The sequence below is a fragment of the Puma concolor genome, chromosome C1 (genome assembly GCF_028749965.1).
Source record: "Puma concolor isolate L17-30 chromosome C1, mPumCon1.1.hap2, whole genome shotgun sequence".
Lineage (NCBI taxonomy): Eukaryota > Metazoa > Chordata > Mammalia > Carnivora > Felidae > Puma > Puma concolor.
In genome coordinates, this window is record NC_141674.1 from 182849484 (window position 1) to 182864445 (window position 14962).

Below are 14962 nucleotides of genomic sequence, written 5' to 3' on the forward strand. Positions count from 1 at the left end.
CAGTTGCCTAGGTGTGCTGTGTTTCATACAGTTTAGCATGGAGTTTAGTTGGTGTCAGGTTATTGCTAAAAATATAAAATATCAAAAAATATCCAATCGTATATAATTCACACTGGTTAAATAGTAATTTTAAGAAAAAAAAAAATGACCAAAGGGGAAACCATAAATACGTATCAGAATTAAATATTCTGCTTTTCATATATTTCAACTATTATCTATCACTACTTAATTTAGATCAGATAACCTCTTCATCAAGTGTAAAATGAAAATTAACCCCAAATCTTTAGTTGGACTCCAACATTTCTAAGCTCTATGGTTTCTGCCTGCCCTGCATCTCTAAGTGCAAAGGTATAACACCTCAATAGTCCATTTTATTTGTTCTCCCTAATTGACTTGCTGATGGAGGTTTATCTAAAGTAAGGCGTTAATCTGTAGCCTTATTGTTTCTATTTAGTTATAAAGTGCTTTAGACTTTTTTCGCCCTTTTGATGAAGGGTAGCTATTTCTCTCCTTTACCCAGCTCCTATTACTACAAAACACAAGAAGGCAGAGACGCTTAACAAGTTGCATTTAATCTAAGGTGAGATTTATTCCCTCAGCCATCTTGTAGTCATTCACACCCCCCTCATTTGGAGTTTATTGTTCATAGCTTTCACTAATTACTTTGTACAAAATCACTGAAGATCATAACTTAAGAGACCCAGCAATTCTTAGCTGCTTAAAGGAGCTTTGCTCTTCTCTTTTTACAAATATCTGAATAAAATAGTTGAGGAGAATTTAAATAAAATTATAAAATAATTTAGCTTTGCTTAATTTGTCAAATTAAAAATCTACTGAGGGCATTCCAACTGCATAAAAAAGAATTCGTCTTTTCATATATTTGCATTTTTTATAGGCAACAGGAAGTAAGCGATACTTTTTTTTCTTTTAATTGGGAGCAGAAACTCAGTCTTTCAAGTAGCCTCTCTTCCATCCCCAAGTGCTATTAATTTTCTCTCCTCTGGGCACCAGAACATCCAAGTCTACAGCTCTCACTCCCGTCATAGGCTCACTCTGGCACCAGATGCTATTGTGCATGTTGAATGACAGATGAGGTCAAGGCAATACTTTATATCTGGGAGTTCTACTTCTTCCTAGTAAAATGCACAGCATTCTCACAGTCCTTTATACCAGAAAGGATCCAGAAGATGTAGGTGACCTTTCCTGTTTGCATGGACCCTGCTCTCACCTGAGCAGCAGATCATGCTCCCATACTCTGCCCAGAATCGCTCCCACTAGACCAAGGACAGTAGTCGTTGCCTTCCAAAGAGAGTGCCCACCATGCAGAAATTGGAAAAACTCTTGCCAAAACCACAATCTCTCAAATATGTGATGAAGATCATATCCCATAATGTCCTCAAAGATACCTGCTAGGTTTGATTCATCTTTATGTTTCTTTCCCGTTGCATCTAATGTAATAATTAACACGTGAAAGACAGAAAATGCATGCGAAACATAAAGCTTGAATAATTGAAGAATCACAGTAAACGATTTGGTACTTAGAGGCAACAAAAATGATACCTTCCATGCTTTAAAAAAAACATTTTAGGGGCGCCTGGGTGGCGCAGTCGGTTAAGCGTCCGACTTCAGCCAGGTCACGATCTCACGGTCCGTGAGTTCGAGCCCCGCGTCAGGCTCTAGGCTGATGGCTCAGAGCCTGGAGCCTGTTTCCGATTCTGTGTCTCCCTCTCTCTCTGCCCCTCCCCCGTTCATGCTCTGTCTCTCTCTGTCCCAAAAATAAATAAACGTTCAAAAAAAAGAAAATTAAAAAAAAACATTTTAAAAACAATAAAAGAGGACAATTCAGTAAGTGAAAAATGTACTTATTTTAATTGAAAAAGTGTCAAAGCAAAATATATTCATTGCATTAATTTTATAGTTTGTTGTTATTTTCAAAACACAAACTCACACAGAGAAAATCAATAGCATTCAGGAAAAAGAAGTTTTGTGCAGTAGTTCTATTGAATTGTGTGTCCTGATTGTTCTTGAAAAAAATGCACACACAGACACACATGCATACACACACATACACACACTCATAAGTTAAATCCATAGATCACAAATGCCATTGAGGTCACCATAGATTAAAGATGCAGCCAGAATCTCTGGCTCCTTTGCTGCCTTTTCATGAAGAAAAATAGTGTTTTTAAATTTTCTTAATCAAGTTACATTTATCATTTTCCTGCTCCCTTTCCTTTCTGTTCTCAATACAATCCTGTCATCTTTAGAGTTGATGTCAATGAACTTGAATTTTTCTTAAGTCAGACTCCCAACTAAGTGAGATAAATGAAATCAATATTCTTCCCTTTACAGGCGAAATGAGTTTAGTAACATATGTAGTAGTGTACCCTCCTCTCCTTTTCTCTCCTTTGTACTGTAATTCATCAATGTATCGCTCTTGGCACCTGAATGAACACATCTTAATATGAGATTTCAAGCAACAATTCTTTCTAAATATAATGAAATATTTCAGTCTTTGTTCTTAAAAACCCACTAGATCTATGTTCTTTGCTCCACCATAAGAATTTATTTCTATTATTCTTACAGGATTCTTAGTATTCACAAGTGATTAGTCAGGTTCTTGAGTTCATGAAATATCTGATTTCTACACGCAAAAATCTAAATGCTATTCGATTCTGAGGGCTGACTGAAAAAATAGGACTTTCACAAAGGAGATTTCATATTCAAGGCCACCATGCTTCATGGTTTTGTTCTGTATCATGAAGCACCTGTTTGCCATTATTCATGAGGCTTCTATTAATTCAAAAATTCCCTCTGCAGTAGTCCCTCTTATAAGAAAAAAGTAACTTTATCAGATTGCTTGGTGATGCATTTTTGAATTGTAAAATGCTATGTGATTTTTTTTAACCTTTTAAATTCTGTGAATCATTATTATGGATCTATTCTAATTTCACATCCTAATTACATCATATGTCACAACATATGCTGATTCAAACAGGTGACAAAAAGAAGAATTCAGTTAGGAAAATGTTAATCATGCTGATTAAGGGAAAAATCATTTTTACTTCCATATATATTCATATTTTTCACATTTCTGAATAATGATAAGAATCAGTTTATATTTTTTAGTGTTTGCCGTAGGAAAATATGGAAGATTTAAAAGCCAGAAATGCACTATACAATAAATATATGTGTTGGGACTAAGGACTGAAAATATTCTTCATGTTAAATGAGTGAATTGGAGGAGACATTAAGAAAATCAAATTAGATGAGGAGATAGCGAGCACAAAGTCTGTAAATAATTGTTACTATGTGGGTGCAGAAGCCAAGAACACAGGTGAGTTTCAGCCAATTGGAGAAGAGGTCCTGATCAAGATGGAGCTTAGCTGGCACCAATACTGCTACAATTCATTCCCCAACCTCATGCTCACTCCAACCTTCTAATAATCATATCACATGTGAAAGGCAACAAGCAAAGAAAGTAAGTAGTAATTAGTAAGAAGCTTGTGAAATCCATGCTCTAACTGGCTTGGAGGGAAGACTGGGGAGTTGCTTGTGAGGGGTTTGTACCCTGGACAAAGATGCCATCAAAACCAGACAGATGTGTGAACACCAGACGATTTTTATCAATCTGATTAAATTAGTGAATTCTTTTTTTTTCTTAATTTTTTTTAATGTTTATTTATTATTGAGAGACAGAGCATGAGCACGGGAAGGGCAGAGAGAGGAGGAGACACAGAATCCAAAGCAGACTCCAGGCTCTGAGCTGTCAGCACAGAGCCCAATGTGGGGCTCGAGCTCACAAACTGGGAAATCATGACTTGAGTCAAAGTCAGACGCTTAACCGACTGAGCCACCCAGGCACCCCAAATTAGTGAATTCTTGAGTAGCTCTGACCTGTGTTTATCTCTCAATGTCATCAATGGAGATAAATCTTTACATACATAGGTTGGTTCATCTGTTGTCAACTACTGGTCAGACGAGAGAAAAAGGACTATGAGATAGCAGAATCCAGCAAACTGACCCTGACCAAGGAGCTAAGGACAGAGATTTCCTGTCGTGTGGATTATTTTCTCTGACACTCATGCCACCCATAAAGTTTGCACCCAAGGTGACAGAATAGTATAACAGGACAACAATAATGAGATCACAAGACCTCTCAAAAAATAAAAAGGATCAAAAGTAAACACCGGCAATAAAACAGTAAAGCAAAAGCAAACTAAGAACTCTGCTATTAAGGAAAAGGCACAATTTTTTTTATCATAAACTTTGAAAATTGCAATATAGAAAAGAGAGACAGGAGACTCAAGGAATTCTATGCAAATATGTTTTAAAACCTGGTGTAAATGGATTACATTTTTTTTTTAAGTTTATATATTTTGAGAGAGAGTGAGTGAGCAGGGGAAGGGCACAGAGAGAGGGGGGAGAGAGAGAGAGAGAGAGAGAGAGAGAGAGAATCCCAGGCAGGCTCCACACTGTCAGTGCCGAGTTCACCAGAGGGCTCCATCTCATAGACTATGAGATCATGACCGGAGCCAAAATCAAGGGTTAGTTGCTTAACTGACTGAACCACCCAGGCACCCCTAAATGGATTACTTTTGAAAATGATATAAATTTTGCCAACTGCTTATAAACATTAGTGTTTACAGATTGTGCTTGCTGGTTGTAACAGCAACATCTCCCGCCTGCCTTCTGCGTCTCTTGCAGGCATATCAATTTTCCAGAAAATAATTTAAATCCAGAGTGCTAGCTACAAGGGAGTCAGGAAAATAAGATTGGAGGCTTTCCAATCTTTTCATCTTGAAGAAAAGAGGAAGCCCATCAGTGTAGTGCTAGAGCCCAAGTTCTGCGGCATCTGCTGCTTTGGAGCGGCTATTAGCTTGTCAAGAAAACAGTTCTTTTTACTTTTCACCAGTAGCCACATATACCTAGTGTCAACTATCTAAATCAAAAGTGAGATATTTTACCAAAAATAGTAATTTTCAAATATCTGAGAATTAGGGAAGAAACACAAAAATATAAGAAATACTTATTCAATTTTCTCGGGTATATTAATGGTAGACATAGGCATGTAGTAAATATTCTAGACAATTAATTATGTGATATCACTCCATTGTCTTTCTCTGGAAAAAATAAGCTCAGAGATTCCTAAAGTCTGAAGCTAGAGAGAGATGTTGCTGGGAAACAACAGATTCACTCTATCCTGCGGTAGATACTGGAATTTTGTCAATAATTTCTTGCATCTTGTAAGGTACTAGGCACAGAACCAGATCTCTGCAACAACTGAGTGGCTCAGGAAGTACCACAGGACTCTAGAGAAGGGTACAAACCCTTTTGAAAGTGCTGGGAGGCTTTCCCCAGTAGAATCACCACTCTGGGCATTGGTATCACCTCACCAATTGTTCCCATGTGGAACCTGGTGAGACCTGAAAACTCAAAGCTCTCTGCCATGGCCTCTCCCACTTCTTGCTTTATTATACAGCTTCTTGAGTTCTAGTCTCTCGTCAGTGAAAAAAAAAAACCTCACAATCTTGCACTATGATTATTGGTATCTTTCGGTCATTCATCCATTTTATTTGGGAAAATGATGCAATCTGCAAAGGAAGAAATGAGACCTCCTCAGACAGTGAAAATATCCAGAATAAAACTGGGTTGAATTTTAATTCAGTTTTCATGGGATTTAAAAACAATACTTTCAAACTAATGACATTATTATGAAGAAAATCCTACTTTTATTAAAGTAGTAAAGACTCATGAATTAATTTCACAACCCATTTCGAGTCATTTGAAATACTTTACAATACTTAACTTACTGCTCTTCCCAGTATAACTTCGTCCTTTTTTTTTTTTTTTTGCTTCTTTCTCAACTCCAGCCCAACTTTCTAATTTCTAATAAGATATAAACTTGATTCCAATTCTTGTTCTTTTTTTCCTTCTATAGCCCTGATAAAATGAGGGCCTGTGTGGGCTGGATCTAGTTATGCATGATCTCACAGCAATTGTTAAATGAAGTCTATCTCTCTTTGGGGAACTTAATAATTTAACAGTTATTTCTCCAGATTACCAACCCGAGGGTACCAACAGATTGTGTGAAGGAAAAAAAAAACTGCATTAATTCTCTGAAATAAGCCTTCCAGCTTCTCCAGGATCAAAATGGAAAGAAAATAACCTGAATTTTCTTCCACTACCAACTTCATTCTGTTGCTGTATGACAGTAAAGTTTCTCGTTGGCTGACTGCCCACATCTCCCCCAAAGAATTCTTACTATATTTCAGCAGCTTGTTCACTATTTCTGCTGCTACCAAACAATTATAACTGTAGTCACTTAGGTTTATTCAACCTAAAGATCTTCTCCATCCTGAATAGGAAGCTGGGTGCCAAGTAATCGCTGAGAACAGCAGATGAATCCTTAGGGCAGGTACAGAATGGGAGGCACATCATTTCTCTTGGTCTATTGCTTCTCCAGATGCCAAGAGAACGGGTTGGAAAATAAAGATCTTCCTTGATGCTAGAAAATCAAAATAATTACCCTCCCTATTTACATGAATAAAGAGAGCACTCAATCCTCGTATAGTCTTGATTCTTTTCCCAAAATGAGGTATAAATAAGAATTTTTAGCCTTTTAGGGAGAATAAATGCATTGTGTTATGGATCGTTTATTATGTAGCATCCATTGACCTCAGTATCATCAGATATTTACAAAGAATATAGAATGGCTTTCTTCAGAACAATCATACCACACACACACACACACACACACACACACACACACACACACACACACACAAATAACCAATCATATGTCAGTAATGCCAAAATCATAAATTGGGCCCATAATTTTTATAATCAGCTTTCAGAACTCTGTAACTAAACTATTAATAGTTGATGTGGTACCTTATGGACAACATAGATTCTCTAACAAATCCTTTCCATTTTAGGATACCACCCATTTCTTGCTTTTTTACTCTCAACGCTTTTCTCTAAAAGAGTACTGGCTGTCTCTGTCTCCTGAGCGTCCGTCTACTCACTGCTCAGCACACACCAATCTGCTTTCTGCCTCCATTATTCAACCACTGACCTCCACATCACTCACTCTGCCAGTGAGTATATTTTAGTCCTCATCTTATTTGGCTGTTCATTAGCATTTAGCACCCCTTCCTCCTTCTTAAGCACTATTTTCTTTGCATACATGTCACTGCACTCTCGTTTTCTCTCCTTTCTATTTTACCTCAGTCCCCATTATCAATCATGTCTTCGTCTGCTACATGAACTCTAAACCCAAAATTGTTTTTGAAACTCTTCTCTCATTTTGCATTATTTCCCTAGCAGACCTCATCTACCCCTTTTCCTTAAGCTTCTATTACCTTCTAAAATGCTACGATCGGGGCGCCTGGGTGGCGCAGTCGGTTAAGCGTCCGACTTCAGCCAGGTCACGATCTCGCGGTCCGTGAGTTCGAGCCCCGCGTCGGGCTCTGCGCTGATGGCTCGGAGCCTGGAGCCTGTTTCTGATTCTGTGTCTCCCTCTCTCTCTGCCCCTCCCCCATTCATGCTCTGTCTCTCTCTGTCCCAAAAAATAAATAAACGTTGAAAAAAAAATTAAAAAAAAAAAAAATAAAATAAAATAAAATGCTACGACCAACTAATAAATAGCTCCTACTCTAAATCTCCTCTGAATTCCTGGTCCATATTTACAACTGCCTACTTGACACTTTGCCTGGATGTCTCAAAGGCTCAGCAGATCATTAGCAGAGGACTGGTGTTGGCCTGTGTCTCTGAAACCTACCTCAGAGGTGGACTGTCTGTATGACCTCCTGCAGCTCTGACCCTGAGGAAGTGTCAGAGTTAACCCTTTCAGAGAACGTTTTTTTCTCACCAAGGGCTTAGCCACTAATCTTTATTTTCTCCTAACCACCAAGGTCTTGGCTGGTTCTCTTTATCTTTTCTTTCAGTCTTATCTATAAGGCCAGTGTTGATGCTGGGTTTGAAAAATGAATGCAATTTTGATCTCTACTTCCACCTTTTACACATGCTTCCTTTCTGTCATGCTCATTCCTTAGAATTACTCTGGCTTCCCCTTCACTCTTGCCCTTGAGAAAATAGTTCCTAACCTCATTGCAATTTTCACTAAAAAAATTTTACCAAAACGTTTGAGCTCAAGTATAATGGTGGCATTAAAACATTCTGTCAGATATACTACAATTGCCAAGTTTCTCATGGCATAATGATATTTAAACCCGTTGACCATGACTATAAGGAAAAGTTTGCTTCTGACAGTATTCCCTCAATATTTATATGTTTATACTTGGCGGTTAATTATATCCATGCACTAATGTACTGTAGATTAAAAACACAAAAATACACATTTTTAAGGAGTTAGAATAAATAACAGTATTTTAAAATAATTTTATGTGCTTTTAGTATTCCCTAACAATACAATAAGAATTTTGCCCTCAACAGAATATTTTATTGCTAATTTTCACTGAAGCAATGCTATTGACCCTGCTTAATTATTTTTAGAAAATTTTGTTTTACCATTTAATGACAGAACAACATGAATGACTGTCCCTATACTTATGTTATTTCAATACCTGATTTTAACAACTTCCACAGATGAAAAATATATTTTCACAAATACACAAAAAAAATCAAGTGAAAGAAGCTCTTCATGTGCTGAACTTAGTCAGTCATGACACTTATTTTTTAATCCTATCCACAAATTATGCAATAACTTTTTAAATTGTCTAATATGTATCCTATAGTAACAACAACAAGACAAAACCCTACAGCAAAACATTACTTCCCCTTGAGATAGGAAACAAAGTGAAGACACCTATCTCCAATCTTTTTCAACATTGTATTAACAATTTAATCAGTATAATAATACAAGAACAGCCAACAACAGCAAGGAGACATGATGAATGGAAAGAAGAGACAATTGGCCCTATTCACAAGTGATATGATTATATATACACAAAATGTAATAGATTCTATCCTCAGTGTCTATCACCTTACTTTTTTTTCTCCCTTCCCTCCCTATATCAGGGAAGGGGAAAAAATATTCTGTATAAGAAGGAAGGGAAAAAAAGGAAACTACTGTATCATTTGAGAGTCTCCACATAAACAAAACCAAATGAAACCAACAGCTCAAAAAATCTGGGGAGCTGGCATGTTGGAACATGTACGCAGGCCAAAGACTAGAAGTTCAGGCAAGAGCCATCATAGTCTTATAGCAGAATTCTATTTTTTCCTGAAACTTCAGATTTTGTTTTTAAGGCCTTCAAGTGATTGGATGGGGTCAGTCCACATTATTGCTGGCACTCTCCTTTAGTTAAAGTCAACTGATTGTAAATATTAATTACATCTACAAGATTACTTCACAGCAACATCTAAGCTAGTGTTTGACCAAACAACTAGACATCATAGCCATGTATGGTTAAAAATCACATTGACCAAATGCTTTTTTACAAAGTCAGCATGACGCTGATACTGAAATCAGACCAAGGTGTCATGATAAAAACAAGACCATTATTGTGGGGCGCCTGGATGGCGCAGTTGGTTAAGCGTCCGACTTCAGCCAGGTCACGATAACGCGGTCCGTGAGTTCGAGCCCCGCGTCGGGCTCTGGGCTGATGGCTCGGAGCCTGGAGCCTGTTTCCGATTCTGTGTCTCCCTCTCTCTCTGCCCTTCCCCCGTTCATGCTCTGTCTCTCTCTGTCCCAAAAATAAATAAACGTTGAAAAAAAAAATTAAAAAAAAAAAAAATAAAAACAAGACCATTATTGTAAATATGTTGCAAAAATCCTGAAAAGACATTGGGCCAATGGGATCAAGCAATCCATCAGAAGAACAACACATGACCACAAGTGGAGTTAATCCCAAAATACAGACAGTCCCCAACTTACAACGGTTCAAGTTATAGCTTTTCCACTTTACAGTGATGCAAAGGTGATTCCAATTTAGTAGAAACTGTACTTTGAATTTTGAATTTGATCTTTTCCCCAGGCTAGCAATATGTGGTAAGATACTCTCTCATGACGGTGAGCAGCAGCAAGGCACTGCAGCTCTCAGTCAGCCCTGCTGATACAAATGATGCACCTATAGCCTCTGTACTCATACAGCAACTCTGTTTTCACTTTCAGTACAGTATTCAATAAATTATATGAGATATTCACACTTTATTACAAAACAGGCTTTATGTTAGATGATATTGTCCCACTGTAGGCCAATGTAAATGCTTTGAGCACATGTAAGGTGGGCTAGGTTAAGCTATGATATTCAGTAAGTTATGTGTAATAACTGCATTTTTGACTTAATGGTATCTTCAACTTACAATGGGTTTATCAGGAGGTAACCATATCATGAGTCTAGGAAGATCTATATGTGGATGGTTTAACAATGGAATATGTGCTAATATAATTAATAATAACTGGTTACATCATAATATTTACCACTGCTCTAAACTAACCAATGCAATTAGACAATAGTAAGGATTAAGAGATCTAAAAATTTAGAGGTAGAAACAGACATTAGCGGTAGATGGTATATGTTTAGAATACCAAGAGAATCAAATCTTATAAAGTATTAGAATGCAAAAAATGTACTGTGGCTGATAACAAAAATCAACGTGCCGAAAGAAATAATGTACAGAGCGACAAAAAGGAAATACTTGGAAGTAAATTAAAAATGGATAAAATCTACATAAAATTTAAATTCTACTGAAGAATTGAGTAAGTGAAATAAAAATTGTTATATTTGTTTTCATACAAGATCTCTTCCTTCCCGCTCCACCCAAAATTATCCAAAATTGACCCTGTATTCATGGGCAAGAATTAGAAATGGGAAGGCCATGTTCTGATAGAGGGAGGTGTATAGGTGGTAACACAAATGAACATAAAAATGCCACGAGAAAGATTTGAGCTTCACAGTTTATAATCAGTCTTCTTAACAAAAATACAAAATATTGTCAGAATTTGAATTCAAGTTGTTTTCTGAACCTTTTAAATTGAAATCTATTATCACAATTCATGACCCAAAAGCACTGGGCTTACTTTTTCAAACATTATTTTAAGCCTAATGTTACAAACTTTAAAATAACCCTGGAAACAGAGTTGCTTGGTATTACTAGGAAGATCAAAGAACATAATGAAAAGATGGATTGCAGCTGCAAAGTCCTAAGATATAGCAAACATAACCAGTGTGAGAAAGGTTAAGTGGTCATGCAAAAAATGTTAAATAAAAAAACTTTGGACAAATGAAGGAGATTAGATTTCCTATCCATTCTAGAAAAGAGAAAGCGAAATTTAATTTGGGAAAATGAGATATGTGGCTCTCCTTCCTGACCCTAGATATAATGAAAATCTATTCATATTATATAAGAAATATATATGAAAGATTCTGGAAGGAATTTTTAAAAAACTAACTAGTTAGCCTTAGGAGATGAGATTATAGGTAATATTACAGGTAATATTATTTTCCTCTTTGAGCTCTTCATTTCTTTCAAGATTTCTACTGTAAGTAAATTATCTTTTTGAGATTAACCAATATATCATTCAGTGCACAATTCCTAAGCAGCAATTCTAAGGTTTGTGTTAAAGCTCACTGTAAAATTTCTAGCATACAGAATTAAAATTTTCATTATAGCTGCCCTCCAACTTAGTATGTCAACAATGCTAAGATTTATTCAATTACAGCTAATGAGACAAAGTCTGATGGTAAAGTTCACGCATGTTTACTTCTTTATGAGAAGAGATTATTAAGCCACAAATGTCAATTTTAGCCTGAACAGATGGGACTGGGCTATATGGGAGGTTTTTTTTTTTTTCTCTAATACTCTACCTACATTATGAGGGACACCTTGTGTCATTTTCTTGAGAAATTTTTTTTCTTAACTGGCAAGAGAAATGGTATTGAAGAAGAATTCCATCAGTGTGATGATTGTCACAAATAGACAGCACAATTCTGGGAAAGAGTGATTCATGGTTTTCCTTCAATAGAGAACATTCTTCTGAGACATTTTTCTCCTTTTTCGTATGACTCCACATAATCCCCACACTAGCTTTCACAGTTATAACTAATCTCCTGATAGCAAAATATATAATATAAAGTCAAACTCACCCAACAGTCACAAGACCTATTAATGTGGGTATAAAGGGGGTCTCAACTATTCTCTTGCTAAATATTAAAATGAAAAAAAATCTGAGAAAGTATTGAAAAGGCTTATTGAAGCTCTGTAAATTTCAAGTGCGTCTTACCACAACATATATTATTAAATTTATCGTCTTCAGCAGTGTTTTGTGAATTATTCTTAATAAATATTCACAGTACATAAATTGGAGAATGGTAATATGAATGCATATTTAAAAGTTCCAGAAAATCTCAGGGAATGTTAAAAAGCATTCATCTCTGAAGCATTTATTATGATAAATTATGGGCCAAGATAAACTGGGAAACTTTCCTTTCATTTTCCAGTCAAATGACAATCCTAGATTTTCTGAGGTTTTACTATCTACTTTATCTACAGCAAATGACCTCATAAAAAAAAGTCAATTCACACATGATCCAGTTCTTCCTGAGAGTATAGTAAGCAAGTTCTCAGAATGCCAAGCCATTAACAAAGTCTGACTTAAAAAAAAAAAAAATATGAGTGTGGACAGAGGGTTTGAGTCAAGAAGAAAACTTGTAGGCTGAAACTAAAGACAGAGAGCGATGCTACACAGCTAGAGATGTATAGTTAGAGGAGAAACTTGCCATATTTCAGATGGAAGATGGCAAGGGCAGAAATCAAAGTAGAAAAGAACAAGCTTTGAAGATTTTGTGGAAAAAAATAATGGCAAGATTTTAGAAGGGATGGGACTGAGTAAAAACATGCTTTCTTTATGGGCTGCTGAAATGGTAGTAGGGCCCACTAGACAATGACGTTTGGAGAAGGATGATAGAGAATATACATTTTATTTCATTGACAAAGAAATATTGCCTATGATAGCCAGGATGATAAAAAAAAATGTATCAAAGATATATTACAGGGGCGCCGGGGTGGCTTAGTCGGTTGAGCGGCCGACTTCGGCTCAGGTCCTGATTTCACAGCTCGTGAGTTTGAGCCCCTCATCGGGCTCTGTGCTGACAGCTCAGAGCCTGGAGCCTGCTTGGGATTCTGTGTCTCCCTCTCTCTCTGTCCTTAACCCACTCACATTCTGTCTCTGTCTCTCTCAAAAATAAGTTTAAAAAAACTAAAAAAAGATATATTACGTATTAACAGATCAGGTAAAAACATCATCGTCAACAGGGATAGTAAGCCTTGTATTTCACACATAAAGAAAGAGGCATTTCATTTGGTTTAGTCAGATATGACGAAGAATTAGGATTAACCAATTTATTCTAAATGATGCATTGAGCCCCTTTTGGTCACTTTCCTGGGAACTTGGGTCACAATGAGAAATATGATCATTACTACCCATGTAGACAGGGGTATAGAGACTGGCAAGTAGATGGACAATTACTGTACAGTGGGGTGAATGCCAGGCATGAGTAAGCACAGCAGGACATCAGACACCAAGCAAGGAGCCAGGCACATGCTGGAGATGTTAGGAAAGTCAGAATGAAAAACCAGTAAGACACAGCAAAGACAAAGAAAGAAGGAGAAGTACTGCAAATGGAGGGAAAAGATGCACAAAGAACAAGAAGGAAAAGAGAACAATTTGGTTAGCATGATTAAAATACACAGTCTGCATGAAGGAATTGAAGACTTGCCAAGGACAAAGACAGAGAGGCAGGGAGAGAAACAGAGAGGGTAGAGCTTGTACGCTTAGAGGAGTGTGGGTATTATTTGAACTTACGAAAAAATATCAGAGAGGAATATGGTGCCAGTATTAAGAAAAAGGACACAGCAAAGGACATTGAAAGACACTGGAAGAGAACTAGGGATCATGGAATGAAGGAGAAAAGAATTTTTTTAGAAGGAGGAGTGGTAAATATTAACAAATGCAAACATAAGGTAAAGATGACACAGACATAGACATGTCTATTGTATTCAGCAACATATGGCATTAGTAGAAGTGGACTCATCAAAATGGATAGGACAGAAGTAAAATTCAAAAGTTTAGGTATAAACGGGAAATGAAGAAGTGGAGTAAAGGGAGTGAATGCAGACTGAAGGAAAGAGACATAGTGGACACAGAATTGGGCATGAGGTAAAGACAAGGGTTTATAGGCAAAGGGGACTTAAGTATACTTCAAATGGGAAGAGGCTAGTAAAGAGGAAAACTTGAAGCCATGTTCTGAAAGGGGGATGGAATAGTGTGACACAATAATGGTGGTTTTTAAAAATTGCTGCAGAGGGGCGCCTGGGTGGTGCAGTCGGTTAAGCTTCCGACTTCAGCCAGGTCACGATCTCGCAGTCCGTGAGTTCGAGCCCCGCGTCAGGCTCTGGGCTGATGGCTCAGAGCCTGGAGCCTGTTTCTGATTCTGTGCCTCCCTCTCTCTCTGCCCCTCCCCCGTTCATGCTCTGTCTCTCTCTGTCCCAAAAATAAATAAACGTTGAAAAAAAAATTTTTAAATTGCTGCAGAAAACAGACAAACAGAATGTCTAGAAAAATAGAAAATAACTTCTAAGTAGCCCAAAGTCAATGCACAGTTAACGCTGGAGGGTATAGGTTAATTGTGATGGAAATTTGCATTATTGTGTCACTTTTGCAGTGGTCATTAGAAAGCCATAATTAGAACCAGAAAAGGTAGATAATTGGTTGAGATGGGATTTATTCTGTCTGGAGGATGGGAAAAAGAGACTAGAAGGCAAAGATGTTGTTCGCATTGGCAAGAGAATCACCGAAGTGATGGGCCATAGGATCTGTGCTAAAGAAGGGAGAAGCAAGCACAGTGCTGACAGGAGACGTGGGGGGCCTAACATCTCAAATAGTTGAGCAACCTTTGTAGTGGAAATAATAGTAATACATTTATTGGTCACCTAG

General features: G+C 37.2%; 1 long non-coding RNA gene across 3 annotated transcripts in view; it reads right to left on the minus strand.

Moving 5' to 3' along the window:
- Window positions 1-14962, minus strand: part of LOC147578604 (uncharacterized) — a 473745-nt gene that overhangs the window by 240548 nt on the left and 218235 nt on the right. The gene's annotated exons all lie outside the window — the stretch shown is intronic.